Source organism: Camelus dromedarius, chromosome 32, assembly GCF_036321535.1.
Source record: "Camelus dromedarius isolate mCamDro1 chromosome 32, mCamDro1.pat, whole genome shotgun sequence".
NCBI lineage: Eukaryota > Metazoa > Chordata > Mammalia > Artiodactyla > Camelidae > Camelus > Camelus dromedarius.
Window position 1 is genome coordinate 7,773,800 of NC_087467.1, and position 14,480 is coordinate 7,788,279.

Here is a 14,480-nt window from a genome sequence, read left to right on the forward strand (position 1 = left end):
ACATTTTCTGCATTTTGGAGTAGGAGACACCCACTTTGAACGTACAAGCAGTGTCTGAAACATCATCCTTCCCTCTTGACAATGTCCTATTTGAAGATCCGTCTCGTTCCCAAGTTTAGTTTTTGTTTCGCATCTAAAGTATTCTTACCTTTCCCTAATATCATGAAGGTTTCTCCTGGCCTCACCGTTTGCCTTCTGGTATCTCTCCATTGAATCCTAATTAGAAAACATTTTCCATTTTCTTGAGTAATAATACATCATAGAAAAAGAAAAAAAAAAAGAACTGCATTATCAGCAAAACTGTGCACATTACAAGGAATTTAAGTCTAATGTTAAAAATTAATATAAATGTTCAAGTAATGGGGCATAAAACTAAATGCAGTTTGAAATGAAACGGTTTAGTGCTATCAGGGCCCTAGACTTTTGGGTCAGAATTCAGTTCTAATACTAATGCTGGAACTGGCTGGAACTGGAGAATTAGCTAGATGCCTATTGCAATTATAACGGTTCCCATTGAGATTAAGCTTTTTTCTACCTCTAACACATTAGCTCATAGAGCATGCATGATTATGTTTATTGACTTTCTTTTTCTCCCTTATCCTACATGGCCAAGAAACCATACTTATCAACTAATCATTAAAACGTGTCATATTGTCTTAATAATATTATCAATAGATTTAGTGGTCATTTTATTTACTTTTGCCTTTTTTTTGCCAATCTTTCTATGTTTTCACTCTGCAGGAAATGGTGGTCCTTTAATACTGGATTAACTTTTGAATGCTATTTGTTTTTACCTATCTGCAGTATATCATTCCTTGAAATATCTAGTCATTATACAAGTTAAATTTTGTTGCACTCTGATCTGACTAGAGATAAAATTGGAGGGTGTGTATTCTATTACTCATGAACTCTTTTTAAAAATCCACATAAAATGACACATTTTAGGAATGAAGGCATGATTAATTTTTTTAGTCATGGTTGAATTCTAGTGTCGTTTAGGTCTTTTCTTTTTTTCTTCACTTGTCCCTATGTATCTGTAACCTTTACTGTTGCACTGAATGTGTTTCCTTCAATATTTTTGACTGTAGTCAACTCTTAATTATCTACATTAACAGTGGAGAAGTGTGGATCATTCAAAATCACTTATGTTTGGTCTTAAATATATCTTTCTAGTGAAAATTGAATGCTAGTGTGCTTAGCAATTTGGAAAGTTACTTCAAAATTGATATTGTAACACTGTAAAAAGAAAAAAAACTAATGCGAGAAGTTGTCTTCCAGTCCTTAACTCTTCTCAGCTATTGCCTGAACTTCACCTTCAGGGAACATACAGCTCTTCTCTAATTGTCTTATATCTCTTGTATTTTGTCACAGGCTAAGCATAGCTTCCTTTCCAGGAAGGTTGCTTCAGTTAGGGTCCGATTAAAGGATGAAGTTTCAATGCTCTTTCTTGCTACATGTAAAATAAAAGTAACCAGTGGAAATGCGGGAACCAAGAGGGAAAGTCAGTGTTTTCAGTGGAGAGAACAGTCTATCTATATGTGTACATGCACACACGCATGCACACATGTGCACAACTCGTAGCCTGATACACTAAGTTTACATGTATGACTCACATACATAGCTGTCAACAGTTACACTCATTTAATTCCAAGTGGAGAGCATGTGCTATAAGCAAAAAGAAAACAGGCTAGAGGCCAGACAAACTCAGTTTCAAATTTCGAAGCTAGTGCTTCCTATCTGTGTCGCTTTGGGCAAATTATTTACTTTTTCCCCCTCCTGTTTAGAAGGAGATAATGATATACATGGTGCAGTAAAATGAGTGAGCTGATAGGCGTAAAGGGCTTGCCGTGTGGTAAACTTTTGGATAATGTTCTTTCTCCCTTATCCAATCACTGCTTATGTTCCACGTAGAAGGACAAGCAAGACAATCAACACAGCTCTATCGCTGCCCTAACTATAATTACGGATGTAATTTCCTCTACCTGCCCCAGTGCCTCTGTGTTGAGAGGGAGGAACGGTGGTCACTTAGGCATCCTTTCATGTGCATCCTGTAAATGTCACTGTCTCTGGAAGTCCACGGTGTAACTGTTATCCAAGGTTTGACTGGGCTGAAGGAGAGAGAAGACACAGTACGTATATATAGAAGGTCTTCTGCTCAGTGAAATTTATGAAAATTTCAGTTATTTCATTTGCTTTCTTCCGAAGTCATCTATTACTTTTAAGTTAATTTTCTGAAAAATTTTAAAACTGCACTCTTTAAAGGATTTGCTTTCACTATGAATAGAATATTCCTTGCCAGGGACACACTGTAGAAAAATAACATATCAGGTAGAATTTCTACATCCCGATTTTGAATATTAAAAAGGAAAAGTCTTTTCTATCAGGTCTACGACACTTAACCTTAATACTTTAGTTAGCCCTCATTTTTATCGTGTTCTTCTTATCAATATCTCTTAGTTCAGTGTCTCTCCTGCTAAATGAGATATTTTAACTCGCAGTATTTCAGCTCTTTTGTTATGTAAAAATTCCCAGAATTCTTGTCAATTTATAATGAGGCTAATGAGCAAAATTTGCAACCACTGTGGTGTGAAAAAACAACGCTAAATTAAAGTTCAAGAGTTCCGAACAATTCATTTACCCTCTTTTTGGCTTCGGCCACGGTTTTCTAACTTATAAAATAAAGGGGCTAAGTTTCTGTTTTCTTCCAGCTCTGGAGGGATTACAGCAATTTTAATGGTGTGTATGGGGCCCTTTCTGTGCAAGGGGGCACAATGAAAATAGTAACCCAAGTGAGCAAGTTGGCTGGCACGAGAAAAGTTCAAGCGTAGGGACATGCCTCCTGCCCTTGAAAAGGCAGCTTATGAGCATAGATAGTACAGAAATAGGTTTTGGCTTCATCACTGTCTAGAGAGTTGTTCTATAAATGATGATGATGATGATGATGGTAACGAAAAAGATCTGTGGTCATCAGACTTCATATTTCCAGGATTTTAAAATGGCAATCAAAGAAGAAAGGCCATAAAAATGACCCTCAAGTCTCAGCAGATTGTTACTGCTCTCCACTTTTGTTTAAAAATTTTGCAGGAGTCTGAACCATGTTATGCAAGGCTGGCTACTTAACTTGCAGTGTCATTTTAAGCTGCAGTGCGGTAGATGTGACCACACCTCCCGTTTCGCTCTGAGCATAAATGCTCACGTGAACATCAGTGTCATCATGGAACTTCTTGGTCCTGACACTGTTGAAATGCGGTGTTATCCTTCTAGTTCTGTGATTAGTACCAGGAAGGCCTTGCTCTCCCAATATATTCCCCTTCCCTATCATGATGCCTTGAGTTTTACAATTAGCATTTAATTTATTTGTATTAAATCATTGACCTCCATATCTTTGTATGGACTTCAAATATCCTTGGTCAGGGGAATCTAGAGAATAAATCAGGCTGCTAGCATTTAGTCAACATTTTGTGTGATATTTTGTAAATTTGCTTGTCTCTCAAATCTGGCTGGTTTCAACTCAAGAATAGGGAGGTCATCGATAAACCTACTGGTATCCCCAGCAGCATCCATAGGCGCTTCCTGACTTGGGTGCGAATCCTAGTGGGGCGTCACGCATAACAGCCTTCAGCGCATACCTTATAGAGACTGAGAACTCATGGCATCAAGACGAGGATGAAGGGCCCCCACAAGCCTTTCAGAAATATCTTCCAAATGAAGACGGTACTGTTTCTTTTAGTGAAATATTTCTAAAAAAAGAGAGTATTGTTTTGAAGTAGATAAAATATTAGATTAAAAACTATGAACATTAAATAGATTTCTTGGTAAAAGTGTACCATGTAGTCATGATTCACTGATAGAATGTAAGCCACTCTGTTTTTGTGTCCTTGCTCACTTCCTTTTACAATTGTGAATTGTTCGTTTTCCTGCCACAGGTCTAAGGGCACGGATAGGGTGTTTCTGAAGCAAAGGGTTGAAGCAAGTATTCTCTGGGGCTTGGAATTAGTTGTATGCCTGTAAACCATCTTCTTTGACCTGATGTTAACCCCCAAAAAGGAAAATAATACAACAGTTAAATAAAAAGAGGTCCTTGTCCTTTTTATGCAGAGGATAGAACAGAGTGGCTTAAACAAACAGCTGTTCTGGATAACACATAGAACTAGATAAACCTTAAAATTATTCCAGATTCAAACGGTTTTTTGTAGACAGTCTTTAATAGAGAAGCCAGTGATACTGTCACACAGAAAGTCGGTGATGTAAAAGTGTATTAATAACTAGTTTGTCTTGGAGAGTTTATGAGCACAAGCAGTTACTCCATTATGGATATTGTAATGTACTTTTGTGAGGTTCCTTTTGTTTGTTTTTCTTTTTTCATGGCTAGAGTACATGTTAAAACAATTGTGTCTGTTCCTTATACCCCTGTATAGTCACAGCTAGTAAAAGGACCGTCTCAGAGCAGAGCACCCTCCGTAAGTACTTGTTGAAGGAGTAAATTCGCCTTGTCTCTGCGAAGTCCTTGCCTTTTTGATACCAACTGAGTAGCATAAAGATGGTCCTATAAATAGAAATAATGAAATAAGATCAGAGCTGTAGCCCGTGGCTGAAAGATCCTGCACCACACAACTCATGTTTACCTGGACCAGCGCCCAGGATTTCTGCAATTTTGCAGGCTCTGAATAAGGTCAAAAAAGTATTTAACACGAGTGCTTCCCTTTTGCTTTTCAGGGAAGACTTTGACACTCCATTAAATAATGCTGTCATCTTTGAGGCAGGATATAAACACTTCACATACATTTCCACACGGTTTATATTTTATCAGATGCACACCCACATCCACATACCTGCCCCACCTTCCCCGCCACATATATAGGGTTTACAAAGGTGATTTCTAACTATGGAAAACAGCTGTTAAATTTAAACATGGGACACATAATATTAAACCCACTTTTATGTAGGAACAGCCTCATTGTTTTTGATAGCTAAAAGCAATATTCAAAACCAATGTGTAAAACCGTCTCAGAAAGAAAAAAAATCAGTGGCGTGACAATTAGAGTTATTAAATAGCGATCCTAAAACAGAAGACTAGTGCACTACCACTCGTAAAACTTGATTTATTTCTCATACAGGTGTAGTTGGAATTATCCCAAGTGGTCAGAGCAATTGTGTAAGCCCTTCATACCCAGAAGCTGGCTTTTTTGGTTTTAGAGGCCATCAAAAGACACCAGAACTCACCCAAACCAGATTACCGTCACAAACCCTGTCATTAATAATTTTTGTATTATTGTGAATGGTTGTATCCCTTGAAAGGGAATCAACCTTTTGGAGAAATATTAACTCTTTAGGTCCAGCCTGATAAATCGCTACTTCAGTGCGCCCTTGTGGTGAACATGTGCCAATGCAGCTTTTAAAAGTACTCCGGACGATTAATGATTCATTGTTAGACCCAGAGGTTTAGGTATTCCTCGGTACTGTGATGATGTAATAAGTAAAATCTCCTGAATTTCTTACAGCATATACACATGTGCACCTGTATAAATAACTATAGATGTATCTAATTGTGATGAAATACAATACGAAGGTGAAATAGGAAATGGGCTGCTGGTGTGAGGTGGTATCAGCTCTGATGTCAGCGGAAGACTTGGGTTCAAAGCCTGATTAGGGAAGTTCCATATGTGGGATTTGGGCATGTATTATTTGTAGGCTTGTTTTGAGGCTCAGAAATAATATATGTAAAGGTTTTAACCTCATAATTGCTTCAAATATGATATTATTATAGCGAGACAGAGACATGGTTTTTTTTTTTTTAAAATATGGAGTTGTTTGTGGGGTGACCGATACTGTAAACAGCATTTTTTTTCTATTAACTAGATACTGAGAGGTCTGTTTCTTTCTTCGTATCATCTGTGTTCTCCCTTGGCCCATGGATAACAACCTCCTTATGTCTTCATTCATGACTTTCCCAGAATCGAATGTATTATTCACTAGCTTTCTCTGCGGCAGTTTTCATCATTTCATGATAAGTAAAAAGTAACCAGCCTTTACCTCTTTTTTTATCTGTTTATCTATTCTGCTCCACATCCTCCCCTCCACCATCATTTTCCTGGGAACGCCCTCTCCCACTCAGTGTGCACCACACCATTTCTGAGCATGGCTCTGCTCCCCTCTGACCCTGCTAATCAGAAAGGAAGTGCTTCTGGGAAGAGACAGACACAGTGACCTAGTTGTGCTTCTGAGAACTTGGAATGTGGACCAAGAAATTTCTATCTGGGTGTGTTTTTACTCCTCACTGGAGAACACGTGAACATAGTATCTTTTATTATATGTATCCATTAGCTTGCATCATTCTTTGCATAGTCTGAAGTGGTATTTCTCAATAGGGCACTGTAGACGTTGGGGACAGACAGCTGGCATTGCCCCAAGAACTCCCAGCTTTATCCTTAAACCCTGAGTGTTGAGTTCCAGCAACACAAGCCCCAGTGATCATGATAACCGAAGTGCATCCCTGCTCCCTAGTTTCAGAAGTCACCTTTACAGCACAGTATACACCCTAAGTTTGTTGTAGAGTCTTAACTCGTTCTGCTCGCTGCCTGGCAGGCCAGTAAATCAGGAGATGAGGTGTTGGGGTAAGGAATAACGACTTTATTCAGAAAGCCAGCAGGCTGAGAAGATGGCAGACTACTGTCCTAGAAGACCGTCTTCCCCCAGTCAGAATTCAGACTCCTTTTACATTAAGAGGGGAAGGGCTGTGTTTGGTTGTTGCAAACTTCTCAATGTTGAAATCGTTTGTTCTTGCAGCTCTCCACCTACATCAGGTTACAGTGTTCCTATACACCTCCAACAAGACAAATGTTATTCTCTGCTCTGCAGCTTCTTATCTCTACATGAATGGAAAAGTGTTGTACCCTGAAAGTCAGAGGTTGAGAATGAACTATCCTGTATATTTCAGGCTATAAGATGATTCTTTTACAAAAGGTGCAGAACCCACGTGACTAAGCACAGGAAACAGAGCCCAGGGTAGGAGCTAAAGGAACAGATCTAATATGGAGTCAGATTTGTTCTTCCCTGTTACAAGCTGAGAGCCATTTTCTAGGAAACCATGTGGCCAGTTCTTTACTTGGCATCTCAGAAAGATGTTTTCATTACTTGCCGTTGGTGGAGCAGTTGAAGAATCCAGACGATGAATTCTGCATCCGTGGCACATGATGACCATCTCACAGACTTTTCACAAATACATGAGAGTTGTGCGACGCACTGCACTCCCTGGTAAGGTGAAGCCTAGCTTTTTGCATTTTCCTTCTGTTTCCCCTAAAAGGGCAGCATCTTGCCTGCCTTGCGTGACTGCGGCAGCTGTGATTTCGGCTCCCTGTTTTAAAAGAAGTACTGCCTTCCCACTGACTAGCAGGGCTTCGTAAGGGTAAACTTTAGCAGAAGTTGCAACAGGAGCCAAGGGGAGCTTGACCGTGCCGTTGAATTCTAGCCAGAAAGGCTGACTTCAACTTGTTCTCCACTAAGCCCCAGCAAAAACGCTGATAGATCACAGAATATACACTCTTCAGGAAACATCAGGAGGAAGTCAATTTCCCCACACTTCCATGTGTGTAATTGTATGTTTCAGCACAGCTGTTTCATGCTGCAAGTCACTGTAGAAACATTTGCTTTGCTGAGTCATTTTATTTACATGCAACATTTAAGGATTCTCTTGCTTTTACTATTAGGAAACATGTAAGGAGAACAGCTTTTGCAGTGCCCATCTGCTCAATTTTTTTTCTTCTAATACAAGAATTCTCTGTTGTGACAATCTGTTCCTTAACAGCCAAATATTCTAACACAGGAAGCGACACAAAAACATCACCCACAATTTGGGAGACATACCCCCCAGTTTATTTGACTGTCTCTCTTTTTGCTATTGTCTCCTTTGGTCAGTGGATGACTTTTAATTATTGCAAAGTACAACTCCAAATTAAAGATGTTTGTCATTATAATAAAGATAAAACAGAAGAAAATAAAGTTCTTTTCTGCGAAGCCGTACAGCTACATTTGATGTGTATATATAATCAGTGGAGCAAAAACTATTTCCAATAAAAATGAATTAGTTATAATTAACTTAAGTCACATTCCATTTCTTGTTGCCTATACCTTGATCTATACTAATGTGTAGCAATGTGGTGCCGGATTCATCTGATGCTGCGCTGGAATGCTGTTACCTCTTTCTGTTTTCTTCCTCTAGTTTCTTTTCATCATGCAGTGGATTTCTGTGCCTTTGCCCAAGTTCACTGTCTTTGCCTCTTGCCTCCCACTTGTACCATTTTCCTATCCCCGGAGAATACAGACTTATGCCTCTGTGCCGCGTTCACTTTTCGTTCCTCTCACCCTTCATTTGATGATACATTTGCCTCAGATTTTCCACCATGCTTTTAGCTGTCTAAAATTTGACCTGAACTGTCTAAAAATAGTCCTGCCTGCTTTAGACCTCCTTTGAATTTTGCAGCCTTCATTTTAAACTTGACCACATAACCACCATCTTCCCTCAACACCAAAGCAAGTATCTCTGAACTGAGAGGCTGCATTCCTCTGTTTTAGACCAGTATTTTTCACATTATGTATCACAAGCCATTAGTGGGTTTTCAAGCCAGCTTAGTGGGTTGTGATAACTTTTAAAAAATGAAACAGAAGAGAATAGATATTATCAGAGTTTTTTGTAGAAATGTGTATATGTGCTAACTTATGATATAAAATATATTCTACCTGTGTTATTGGTCTAAAAAGTTGGAAAACATTGCTTTGAGTGGTTACTGTGAGTCAGATTGCCTGCAGACTGTCCAATAATCATTTCCACCTACCCTGCTTCTCACTTCTGCTCTTAGAATATTCTTAGATTTTCCTGACATAATTTGTTCCAAATTTAAAATTATCTTCAGGCTTTAACTCATATTTTCATTCATCTTAGATAAATATACCTGGTAAGGTTGCCAGATTTAACAAAGATACAGAATGCCCAGTTATATTTGAATTTCAAATAACAATTTATTATATGTTATTCCCAGCATCGCATGTTTCTCTGGGCTCACATTTAATTGTGCTTGCTGTATTTTATCAAGGAACATTAATCCTGTTTAAAAATCAACTCAAGACATTCCTGACTGGGCTAGGAATATCCCCCTCCCACACCCCTCAACTAAGTTAAAAAGACAAGAGCTGATGAATGAGTGTGACGACTGAATGTGGAAAATGGTCAGAGAAGAACGAAGGGAGAGGAGTAACAGATAGTGATATGAACTGAAAATAGCGTGTTGGACTAAATGATAACAGTACCAGAGTGCATGTAGCACAACAAGCAATGCTGAGGGATTGACAGGAACCCAACCAAAAGTGTTGCCCATAATCCGCCGCCGGGGGGCAGTGCTGAGTTTGGGGGCTAAAATGCAAATCTGGTAGCATCCTAGTTTTGACACTGGACACATCGTTAAGGTACAGGAATTCAGTTTGCTGGTTACCAAATGTTTAGAGGTCAGACAGCTACAACATAACACAAAGTCTTTCTGAGATAGTAAGTAGTTAGTGTTCTGAAGCAAAAATTGTTGAGGGCCAGAGTAAATACAAACGGGATTAGGCAGACCAAATGTCTGGCTTTTTGTTTAGTTGATTATTACTATGAACACACTCTTCACCTAAGAGTATTTATGTTGAGCCCTGATCAAAGCGTTTTTCAAAATTAGCCGAACAATTACCAGGTGATTCCAATAATGTGCTATATCCAGACACATTAGTGGTATAGAACCACGTCTGGCAGTATTCAAGGTTAATTATAGTGCCTATCCATTTAATAGCTATTTGTTCAATAAGTGTTTAGGCGAAAGGTGTCTTCATCTTTGTAAGGCTGCTTCCATATGCGACTCCACCGATTAATCATCTCCTATGTAGAAGTACAATGATGTTCACTGCTTATCTTTTCTCATACATGAAATGAGAACACATATAAACGTAAGAGCAAACCATTGGCTGGACATTTCAATTTTGTAACACGTCTAGAAAAATATCTGGGTCAAATGTTGTAGCGTTTGTAAGCCTTACATGTACACGACTTGTATGTGCATATGTATATATATATATATTTTTTTTTTCCTAATTCTCTCTCTTCAGATGTGTTCAAAGATATACAATGTGTAAACCAGATAAAGGCAGAGTGGCCCTTGTTGAACTGGAGATATTACCCAGAACCAAGACTTCCCTTCCTCACGTAGGGGTCTCTCTGAACTGTGTTGTCTTTATGAATCAAGACATATGAGGTCTTTAATGGCATTTGGATTTGTAGACTCTGTTCAATTACACTTTAATTTTGCTATTTTTAAAAAATAGATTTCCTGTAGCTTCATTATCTAGTTAGGTACATTCCAGGTGGCTTGTGAGAGAATACACAATATGAAATGTCAACTGTCACCCTACTAAATAGGGTGCAAGACACAAATTTCATTAGGAGGCTTTTTCTTATTTACTCTTTATTCATAATCTCAAGAGTTTCACAATAGAAAATGTTAAAAATTTGGCCCCAAAGGCATATTCCTCCATGAGTGTACTACATGATCTTTGGCAAAAACCAAAGTTTTAATGTTGTTTTTCCAGTAAAATAAAGGTAGTATGGCTGTTCTCTAAATTCATTTTATAAAGCAAAGGTGGAGAAGGTAATTTAAAAAAATAGTGTCATTAGACCAGTTTCATTTTGCTCTGAAGCTCAGTGTCTGAAGTGGTGTAATGCTACATACGAAGGCATCAAGCTGTGGAATAATGTGACTGATAATGAAATTCAGCACTGGCCGAGTACTTTTCCAAATTACTGATGTTTGGAAACATTAGTTCTGTTGGGTTTTTGTTGTTGTTAGGACCTTAGTGGAGTTGGGACAAAACAGTGTGATTCTTGGTTGATCTATCTTTTGAGGTTAGCTTTTTGGTTTTGCTAATGCTCGCTGTTTACTCATGTCACAGGATGTCTCTATTTCAGCTCCTGCATTAGGTCCAAATCTTAAAGCAACAATAACTCCTCTACTGGTGAATTTTTTTTTTTAACAGTCAGAAGCCTTTTTCCTTTAGAAACAGGCTACTTATCCTCCTCCTTGTCCATATTCTTAAAAGTGGAAGTCCTCTGCATTTAGTTCCTGGCTGTTACAGTATTATGGTGTTATCACAAAGCCATCACTTCAGCCATTAGTTCTGCTGGAGCAGAGCAGGTGGCTGGTTAATTTCCTCCAGGTGGGGCTCTGCATTGTTACTGCGCAGTCTGACTGATGTGTTTCTTGTGGAACTCTGCAAGGGACAAGGGACAGAGCCCTTGACTAGCCCTTGTGTCCAAAAGGGTCACCTCAAACCGGTCAGAGCGTTTTGTACCTATAAAGACCCTCACACCAGGGAATATTCTAAACATTCTAAACATTTAGTATGATTAACCTGTGCTGTGACGTTACTATTCCTGTTCTTTGTGGATGAGACAATCTCTCTCTTTCACTTTTAATATTGATGACCAGGAGAGGCCATAAAATATAGTGAGTAAAGGATAGACTCTGAAACCAGATTATCACATGAAGAATGTTAGGACTTCGATGACTAGACAGCCTAGAAGAACACATCCCTGTGTTTCATCACCGTTTATGAACATCTGTTTAAGTCCATTTAGCATTTCAGACAACCATGGCACCAGGGTCTTGCATCAGGGCAAGGGCCATCGGGGCATTTAGCCGAGGCCTCAAGTTCAAGGGGCTTCATGTCGACTTCCTAGGTTATCTCTGAATGGCATTATGGAAGGATGGGCACTGACAAGATCAACTACAATATTTCATTACATGGCTTTCATGGTGAAATATGATTATTCAAATGTACCAGAACTTTGGAACTTTTAAAGAACATTTCCTCACTGTTTAAATATATTCTGAGAACCTCACTAATGAATGTCTCACGGCACTCTGAATTTCAAAGAGGCTGGAGAAGGAAGATTCTAGTTAAGGGAAAAGAAATAATTTCCGCTCTTCACCTCCATGGCAGGAGAAATGTTTCAGGAATGAGTGTGAGACTTGAAGAGGCTGTTCTTGAGGATCTTTTCTCTCCATGCCTAAGACCCAGAGATCCTTGGATTCAGTGAGCAGAAGGTGGGGCAGAAAAGATCTGAGGGGAGTGGGGTTGTCTCAGCATGTCTCTGCATCAAATGGGTTCTGAACACCAAGAAAAGAGCCCCGAAGTTAGTGATTTTGCCCACTTACATAACATAGAGTGACATGCCCAATGCCCTGGCAGAGCAACACCACAAACAACGTGATGAGACACTTGCTGAAAGCTTTTCTCTGAGATACAAAGTGGGGCTTTATATTGTTTCATTCACACCTGTACCCCTAACATACCTTCCCACTTATATAATGTATTTGAGGTCATTACAGGTACCTGTTTTTCAGAGTCACACTATGAAAGAAATGTTATATGATTAGCAATTCTAAGAACAAATTGATTTAGAGCTAAGTAGTGCCTGGACAAATAATACAATTGAGGCAGGTCAATGATAAATCTCTTTAGAAGGGGTTTCTATACAAGTGCTTTGTTAGCGTTGAGCAAAAGGCAGACTGGGGAGAGCATCAGGACCATGGAAACAAATGAAGCATCTCTTTAATGCCTCCAATGGACTGTTTTTCTCAATTGAAGTGTTCTGCCTTATAGAAGGAGAGAAAAGCCTTAATAGAAATCCTCTATGAAAAAAACTCAGTGGAGCATTCTTCTCAAATCCTGTTTGTGGATGACTTTACTGAGTTCCAATGGATTATAACTCCATGCGACTTAAAATATGAAGTATCAGGACTGGGCATGCATCATAGACTTCCCTTCTGAATTACTGTAAAATAGGTTTTCAGAGAGTCAGAAAACAATGATCTCTAATCAGATAGCTAAATGAGGCAAAAGTGTTAGTTCCCTCTGTGAAATAGATGAGTAGGAGTCAAATTCGTGTGAGTGTGTGTGTGTGTGTGTGTGTGTAGAGAAAGAGACAGAGAGAATGAATGAACATTTAAATTGCATAGATGTGTTTCTTTATTCAATAACTAATATAACATATTTTGATGAATACTTTCAAATCGCTTTGCTTATTTTCTCCCCTAATTCCTTGTGTAGTACAAGGAAGTTTATTCTTGTTTAATCTGGACAGCATCTTAATTGACAAATGATAGGGACCGAGTTTCATACTACCAGTCCTGGTAGAGTTGAATTGGGATACCTGTACGCAGATCATCCACAGCCAACTTTAGTTGTGGCTTGTCCTCCTCTTTGCTATTCTTTTTTTTTTTTAATTGAAGTGTAGTCAGTTACAGTGTGTCAGTTTCATTGTGCCAGTGCACAGCACCATGTCCCAGTCATGCATATGCATACATATATTCCTTTTCATATTCTTTTCCATTAAAGGTTATTACAAGATATTGAATATAGTTTCCTGTGATACACAGAAATTTTTTTTACCTATTTTTAGATATTAGTGGCTAACATCTGCAAATCTCAAACTCTCAAATGTATTCCTTCTCACCCCCTTTCCCTTGGTAACCATAAGATTGTTTTCTACTTCTGCATGTCCATTTCTGTTTTGTAGATGAGTTCATTAGTGTCCTCCTTTTTTCTTTTTTAGATTTCACATATGAGTTATTTCATATGATATTTTTCTTTCTCTTTCTGAATCTTTGCTATTCTTTTCCCTGAGAGTCAAAGAGATAGGCTAAGAGAAGCAAACCAATTTTCATATTCAATTCAGGGGGGAAATATGCTTTACCGTGTTGGATTTTAATATGTGAGGTTGCCTCCATGCTGTGGTCCTCTCCAGCATGGACAAGCAAAAGTTGACCCCATCACCACTGATAGAATAGGAGCATATCTGTACTCAGTTATACACAAGCTGCACATCTTCCTTCCTTTCTACAAACTTAGAATACATCAGTGTTCATGACAGCTATGCGTGCATCCGAGGAATCGTCTGCAGCATTTATGTCTAATTTACAACTCATATTCCTCCTGCTTATCTCCTATTTCATGTCCCTGTGTCACTGCTGGCTGTGATGGAAAATGGATGCCCTGCCTCACACTGCTTAGCAGCGCTGTCTCAGTCAGTGTCAGCTTTTATTTAGAGGTGTTTAACAATCTATCAGTTTCACTTCAGAAATTATTTGCTTTGATGAGAGACGTACCTTGGTTTTTGAAAAGGTAATATGTAAAAACGTCACTGACAAGAATATTGATTACTAACATGATTCTAGATCATGGTTCTGAAAATAGAAGCTCTGTAGAGGGCACTGAGAAAGCTTACTCTGACAATCAGTGTGATCACTTGTGAACAGAAATTATGAAAAACTGACAAAAAAATAACAAATGAAACAGGTGGCCAAAATGCATTCCAGGTGTGTCATTTTCTGTGGAAGGGATGATTCACTGCAGTCAATATATACATGAGTTCTGTTGGAATTATTTTTATTTTTACT

The 14,480-nt window shown here is 38.6% G+C and overlaps 1 protein-coding gene across 8 annotated transcripts in view; it reads left to right on the forward strand.

The window, feature by feature from the left end:
* NOL4 (nucleolar protein 4) overlaps positions 1-14,480 on the forward strand; it is a 239,867-nt gene that overhangs the window by 52,234 nt on the left and 173,153 nt on the right. The gene's annotated exons all lie outside the window — the stretch shown is intronic.